Source organism: Desmodus rotundus, chromosome 5 (assembly GCF_022682495.2).
Source record: "Desmodus rotundus isolate HL8 chromosome 5, HLdesRot8A.1, whole genome shotgun sequence".
NCBI classification, from domain to species: domain Eukaryota; kingdom Metazoa; phylum Chordata; class Mammalia; order Chiroptera; family Phyllostomidae; genus Desmodus; species Desmodus rotundus.
This window is the reverse complement of record NC_071391.1, coordinates 89,185,223-89,193,083: the sequence shown is the minus strand read 5'-3', so window position 1 is coordinate 89,193,083 and position 7,861 is coordinate 89,185,223. Positions and strand designations below refer to the sequence as shown.

At 40.5% G+C, this 7,861-nt stretch overlaps 1 protein-coding gene and 1 long non-coding RNA gene across 10 annotated transcripts in view; one reads left to right on the top strand and one right to left on the bottom strand.

Annotated features, from left to right (window-relative positions):
• Window positions 1-7,861, bottom strand: part of LOC123480799 (uncharacterized) — an 83,024-nt gene that overhangs the window by 11,749 nt on the left and 63,414 nt on the right. The gene's annotated exons all lie outside the window — the stretch shown is intronic.
• Window positions 1,057-7,861, top strand: part of JAML (junction adhesion molecule like) — a 37,986-nt gene continuing 31,181 nt past the window's right edge. For 3 of the 5 annotated variants that reach the window (XM_071221495.1, XM_045204011.3, XM_045204009.3), the window contains exons 1-2: window positions 1,057-3,264; window positions 3,378-3,511. The gene's annotated coding sequence lies outside the window, so the exon portion shown is untranslated. The other 2 variants (XM_071221496.1, XM_045204010.3) reach the window with 2 other exon arrangements.

Here is a 7,861-nt window from a genome sequence, read left to right as displayed (position 1 = left end):
TATGACATTAATTTCCATTGAGTTGATAGGCTCAGGAGTCAGTGCTTTGAGTGGGTTTTTTTAAAAAAAAAGTTTTATTGTTATTTCTCCCCATCCCTCCACCCCACCTCAGCTGAACCCATCTCCCTCCCCTACTTCCACCCTCCCCCTTGATTTTGTCCAGGTGTCCTTTATAGTAGTTCCTGTAATCCCCTCTCCTCATTGTCCCCTCCCCACTCCCCCCTGGCTATTGTTAGATTGTTCTTAACTTCAATGTTTGAGTGGGTTTTTAAAGTGTCATCAATTTACAGTCAAGTAAAGGAATGGTGAAGTAGAGGGAGTCCTTTCTTTTTTTCTTGCCAGGTACAACTTATTATTTTACTTTCTTAGAGTTGGTTTCCTTCTTGACTTTTAAAATCAAAGTCAAGAAAAACTCTTCAAAAGATTTTGTGGGACTGTATAGAATATTTTACCAGTTATTTGCAAGGAAATGTTCTTTTAACCTGTGTTATCTTGAAAATGTTTTTTTTTATTTCTAAAACGAACAAAATATGAGTGAATTGAGGTATTTTACAAACTCTTTTTATATAATATTTGAGATAAGGAAGTGATGTTGTCATAACCTATACTTCTCCCTTCTGATCTCTGTCACCCTTATATCAACTTCCTCCCTTTTCCTACAGCAGCCTATTTTAAACTTTAATTTATGTGAGGATTTCTATAAGCCATTAAGAAATATGTATGACATGTTAAGAAGGACTGACAGTGTAGTCCTCTGTGATAGAGCGATAGAGTTCTCTTCTCAATTATCAGAGACAAAAATTATCCCTTCTTTGTTTTTCATCAGGATAGTCCCTTCCCATGCTCTTTACTAGGTGGCTCAGCATGTTGCCATTGTATATGCATTATACACTGTATATGTTATTAAATATCACTTTTATATTCTTTGCCAGGATCTATTTTTAAAAACTTGGTTTGTTAGCTATGTCTCATAGATTTGGCCTGGCCTCTTTTGTTAACCTTGTCCATAGATTAGAGGCTGGCTAGTTAATAGACGTTATGATTTACCTCTGGTCATGTAAGCAAGTAGAAGTGGCAGGATAGGATTGGCAGTTTACATTTACAGTGGTTAAACCTCACAGTGTAGGACTACTTGTTAAGTATGTGGTTGTCTGGGGCCAATAATAGTGGGCCAGTCTGGCACTTCAATAGAGGGAGGAAAACAGTTTGAGCAATAAGAGTAAATAATTTAGGTTCTAGAGGATTTGAAGATAGTGATATAATTGTGAGGCACACTTTTTGTGGGTCCTCATTTCTCTGATAAAGAGAAGATGTTCTGGGAACCCAGTTAAAGCCACATCCCATTAAATGAGGAACTAGTTTTAGCTAGATTTGCTTGTAATTTTCTCTCAGCCATGTTTTCAGGATTAATCCTGTGTGATATGTTTGCCACTTTAGGCAAATGGTACTGTATGAATCCTTAGTTGTGGTGTTTTGTAGCCCTGATAATGATTTGAAGCAGTCCCTTGCTTTTGAAATGAATGAACAACAGAGTCCTTCATGGGAAGAGAGTAAGTTGGTAATTGAGTCAGCTCCATGGGTTTCACATCACAGTAATAAGGCTGCTATCAGTTTCCTTCTTCATTCCTTATTCTGAGGCCTGGGTCATAGCTTTTCTTCTTCAGAGGAGCACAAGGCAGTGTTTGAACACCTGCTTTCTTTAAGGAAGGAAGAAAGATAAAGTTTTTGACCCTCTGTTCTAATATATTCTAGGTGCTATTCTTTATCTTTTTGATGTTCCATGAGTTTTTATCACACTGTATGGAGACCCACCTAATCTAGAAAAGGAATTTAATTCTGAAGTCTTCAGAAGGGGCTAAAAGCCTTTAAGAATTTTTCTTTGGCTGTTCAAGTATTTATTTCTGATTATATTACTTTATGAGTTTTGTGCATCTAACTCTTAATTCTGTTTCCAAATGTGAACTTACAGAATGCTTGGTGTTTCCCATGTGGCCTGTTGCCTTAGGCTTCTTGGGGAACAGCTTAATTTTCTGCAGCTCCCAAATTAGGTGCTGGTGCTTCAAGGGGGAATGTTACATGTCTCTGCCTTAAATACTTGAGGCCAGATCCTGAATCTGAATATTCCGATGTGCCACTCTGTTATGGTTCCAAAGGGGAGCTTTAAAAAGATCCACAGGGAGTGGATCAAGACTACCATTTAATTGCACATCTCAAAACTTGGCTGCCAGGAGAGGTAGCTGCATGCCTTTGACCCCAGTGCTGTACTATTGGACTGTTAATTGCTGCATTTCACTGTATTTTAGTATTTTTGTTTTTAGGTAGGAGGACATGTACCTATTGGGCCAATGGCACAGACATTGTCACGCTTGATCTCTTTACCACATCATAGTTAATAAACTTCTTTGCACTTTCTGGTGTATATCTACATATAAGGTGAGAACTGTCATATGTAAGAGGGGCAGGTTTGTGGTTTTCAGCAGCAAGCAACCCATTCATCTCTGAGCTGCACCTCACTGAGAACCTGCATATATTCACTGGATCCAGCTCACATAGCAAGAGCCAATTGTTAAGTTTTTAAGAATTTTTCAATTCCTCATTGCTACATTGCTGGTAGCTTGAAGTAGGCCATGGTGGGTGTATTTAGGTAAACTGCTGACTTACCAGGACATGACTTCTCAAGAACCACGGAGCATAGTCCTTGAAAAGAGCAAGTATTCAACAACTTTTCAAATGATACAGGACAAGTTGCAAGTGTGCCCATGTGTAGGTCAAGCCAGTCCAGCCAAGATGGAAGGTGTGTACATTGAGAACACTTATTTTGAAGTGGTGACTTCAAAAGATACCTTGAAGTGAAGAAGCCTTGAGCTCTTATCTAGGACTACCAAGTCACCCAGAGATTCTCTGGGGGACTGAAATGCTGTCTGTTTCCTGGAAATATTGATATCACAAGGTCAGAGAAAACTGACATGTCTAGGTGGTAGGTTGGAGGACTGAGCAGGCATAGCTTGGAAGCAGGGATTGGGGGATTGCCTGCCTTTATTGCACCTCTGTGTTGAGAGAGAAAAAAAGAGAAGTTGCTATATTTTAGAAACAGGGTGTGATGTTTTGTGTTTATCTTAAATTTATTGTATTTTGTTTGCCCAAAGCTGATTTCTTTCTCAGCAAATGTTTGCCTGATGCCACCCAAGATTCCACTCACAGAGAGCTGGTAATCTTGCAGGGGAAGTGACACCTGCAGAGGTCGAAAATATGAACTTCTCCTCAGTAGGTTGAATTTATTACCTCTTTTTACATTGAAAGTACAAATACAAATTGGATAATGAGCCAGATGACTGAAATGAGAACCTACATTCAGAGGTTCCTGTCTGTCTCTGCAGCCACCTCAGGACTCACGCATTTGGTTTCTCTGAGCCTGACCTTCCGTGCTGGCAGCGTCTCTTCAGTCAGAGTGGAGAACTGCAGTTGTGGTAGAGTTCAGTGCATTGCTGCTCCCTGGTGCTCCTCATCTTGGGTAAGCAGTCGCTTTGTATTTCTTAAGCAGTGAGTTGAACTTTTCTCTCTCAGAAGAAGGTTCTGGAGGTTTTAATGGCAGTCCTTTTGGATTGTGAGGCCACAATCAGAACTCTCAATCTCTGCAGGAGGACTGTAAAAGCTAGTCTAGTGGGTGGGTGCCATTTCCCCTTCTGTAGTGTAGAGTTACTTATGTTAAGATCCTCAGAGAAAAGAGGAGTAAGGTTTGCTCTTAATAAAAGTAAATGATGATGACAAGGCTTTAGCTTTTAAGTTCAGCTTGATGCTGAAAACCACAAACCTGTGCTTTAGGTAGAGCTCATGGCAAGACCCTTCCTTCACTGTTTTTGTTTCTCTTCTCTCAATCCTCGGCAGACTAATATTTAACCTTAAGAAGTCAGGACCTGAAACCTCACAAGAGAGCTGGGCTATTGTCCATACTTGTCATACCCTCTGTGTAGCCCTGATCCCAGGAAGGACTGATGTAGTGTGGTTTAGGTAACCTGGTCAGAAGGTGCAAATAGGAGTAATGACTCCCAAGGTCCCCTTCTGTTACGGGGCAAGGTCCAGGCTTCAGGCCAGCATGTAGGGTGTGTATTCTTGACTTCATGCAGGAAAGATTTCACAACATGACTCCAGGTGGTTTTGAGAGTATGTTTATTAAGGCTGGAGGCAGTGAAACAAAGGAAGGACTTAGGGTAGAATAAGCAATAGGAGAGAGTCTAGGCTGTACTCTGCTTTGGCTCCCTAGAAACATCACAGGAAAAAAGTGAGCCAAGGCGGGGCTGCTATTAGCTCATTGGAAAGTCAGACAAAAAGGGAGCCTTGGAGACAAGTTCAGCCGGTTAGCATAGGACGAGCTGCCACTGCCTGGTGCTCCCCTGGTTGTAAGTCTTGTTGGGACCCTTAGAGTTCCGGAGAAAGTAAGTAAAATGTTAGTGCCCAAGAAAAGGCATGGATGTGCTCCAGAGGGAGCACACACGGAGTCTTTGAAGGGTTTTTATCTCTTCTTCAGGGACGGAATCCTAGGGGAGATCTCAGGGGAGGGTCTTAACAGAATATTCATTAGTTTTCCAGGGGTGTTCTTCAATATGTTGATTTGTCAAAATGAGTGTATAGGGGAGTTTGGGATTATTCTCTGGTCACTTTCACTACTTTGCTCTTATCTTGGGTCTGGCTCTAATTGTTTTTTTTTTGTTGTTGTTGTTATTTGTTCCCCTGACTTCACCCGTTCTTGGGTTTGTCTGGCACAAATGGCACTAACTGGGTCTTTGTTACCTATCTCCCAGTCGAGCGTGATTTCAGCTATGTATCTCTGATTATCAAGGAGAGGTATAAACCATTTGCTCTCAAGTGTCCTTGGTTGGGGAGATAAGGTCTTGTGATTCACAAGCTGGCTGTAAGTTGCTCAAACTGTTTGGCCTTGTTTACTTTTCTTGTCTGTTTCCCTATTCCATTTGCCCATGACTTTTCCTAGCTTCTTACTATTCTGCCTCACTTCTAGTAGAGGGTTGACTGATGTCACCTAGACTGTGTTTCAAGAAGCTTTGTAACCTATCAGTCTGTGTTACATGGTCTTGGAAGGAAAAACAAGGACATATTTTAAGAGGTTCATTCCTCAGAATGGTTATGTGGACTCAAATACCTAAAAACATCTGAAATCCCAGAGGTGCACAGCCATGTGTAAATTGAGGGAACATAGAATTGCAGGTGAAACTGGCTGTGTGAGTAAGGGAAGGGTGTGCTATTGTGTTTGCTCAGTGGTTGGTTTTCCTTACTAGGGGCAAACACTTTGAGACAGCATCTCTCCCTATTTTGTCTTGTAATAGTGTAATATGTGGAGGTTATTTTCACATACTGTGTGGTAGTCTCATTGTTATGAGTCTCTTATCTAAAGATTTTTTTTCTGTCATAATTGTGTCAAGGATAACAATTCCCCTACACAATGAATCATCGGAAAGCAGATCCTTATAGTTATAACTCCTGAGGAGTGATAGAAGATATTTGCTAGGTGTTATATAGTGAAAGAGCCATAAGTTCAGTCAAAACGTTTAGCCAAGATACGAGATAACTTACTCTGTAGGGTTATCTCAAGAATATCTGCTGAGAAGATAAATCAGTGTCTGGAGAAGTAAGCAGAATAGAAGTGGAGAATTCAAATGGAGTCTATTATTATTAAGGTGTTTTAAGGTACATCTGAATGCTTTGGTGGATTTTTAAAGACTGAGATTTATTTTATATACTGTATGTCCTTAATATTGTCAATAAGTCCTTCGAAACTGACTTTAAAGTAGGGGTGTCCCACTCTTTCACTGGGGGCCACATCAGCCTCACAGTTGCCTTCAAAGGGCCGAATGTAATTTTAGGACTGTATAAATGTAACTACTCCTTAACTGTTAAGGAGCTGAAATTACATTTGGCCCTTTGAAGGCAACTGCGAGGCTGATGTGGCCCCTGGTGAAAATGAGTTGTACACCTGTGCTTTAAAAGAATCAGTATATACTGAAACTGATTTTTTACCATAGACTGATATAAACAAGAGTTAAGTTCTTACAGCATATTTCTAGTCACAAAAGCATCACCAAATTTCTAAATAAAGACTCCAAACACTTCTAATATTAAATACCGAAATAAAAGTGAGCTATACATACAATTAGGGAAGATTAATAAAAACTAGTAAAACAATTATTTTCCAACCCACTTTTTCCATTTTGTGGTTGCAGGTGGCAGGAGTCTATCCTGCAGCTCAGGGGCAAGGCAGGACTCCACCCTAGACAGGGCACCCTTCCATCACAGAGCCACTTACACCAACACCCCCACACTCACTCAGCCTGGGACAATTTGGTCACACTAGTTAACCTAACATGCACATCTTTGGGATGTAGGAGGAAACCAGACTCCCTGGAGAAAACCCACAAAGACGTGGGGATATTGTGCAAACAGACAGTGACCCTGGCTGGGAGTCAGTTTTTTTCTTATCATAGTTATCATGAAAAGATGTTGAAAAAATGAGGTTATTTGAGAACCTGATGTATATAAATACAGTCGACCCTTGAATAACATGGTTTTGAACTGTGTGAGTCCACTTATATGCAGATGTTTTTCAATAAATATGTACAGTACTGTAAATGTAGTTTCTCTTCCCTATGATATTTTTAAAGACTTTATATATTCTTAGAGAGAGGGAAAGGGAGAGAGAAAGACAGGGAGAGAAAGATTAATGTGTGGTTGCCCCTCGCATACCCCCAAACTGGGGACCTGGCCTGCAACCCAGGCATGTGCCCTGATTGGGAATCAAACCAGCGACCCTTTGCTTTGCAGTTCGGCACTCAATCCACTAAGCCACACCAGCCAGGGCTCTTCCTCATGATTTTTTAATGGCATTTTCTCTTTTCTAGCTGGCTTTATGGTAAGAATACAGTATATAATGCGTATAATATACAAAATATGTGGTAATCAACTGTTTATGTTATCGATAAGGTTTGTGGTCAGTAGTAGGCTAATAGTAGTTAAGTTTGGGGGAGTCAAAAGTTATACTTGTGATTTTTGACTGTGTGGGGTCAGCACCCTTAGCCTGCACATTAAGAGTCAACTGTATTATATATAAAATTCAGAATTTTATTATTCACATGTATATAGAATTTATATATTCCCATATGTATATTCAGAAATTCCTATCATATACATATGTGTGTGACTATTCACAATTTGGTGACTATGTATGTATATGATAGGGAATTCTGAATAATTGCCACTAACTAGGACATTGAAACTTGACTAGAGTGTTCTGAGTCCTGTTATTGACTCATGGGACAGGTTGTCACTGGGCTTTCATCCAAGGCCTTCCTCCATGCTGGCACTGGAGGTGCAGTGGCACATTGCACAGTTCTTGGCCTCATGGAGCTTATAGTCTTGGAGGGGTGAGGATGGGGAGAGCAAGACATACAAGCACACAAATAAATGGACAATTAGAAATTGTGACAAACCCTAAAGGAGAGATCAGTAGTACTATTAGAACATGTATCTCAGTATCTGGCCCAGGAAGGGGGTTCAGAAGAGGTTTAACTTGAGATCTGAAAGATGAACAGAAATTAACTAGGTGAAGGGTATGTGAAGAGCATTTTAATTGAGGAGCAGATTAATCTTGTTTCGACAAATGAAGTTCAGAGAAGCTTTGCCCTAAAACATTGGTCACAATCGCAAACATGGAGGCACAGTACAGAGTAGTAAGGAGAAAGGCTCTGATCCAGAATGCCTGGGTTTGAATCATGGCTCTGCCACCTGGTATATGTTATTAGGCAACTCACTCACCAATCTGTGCCTTAGTTTCCTTATCTGTAAAACCTCATGG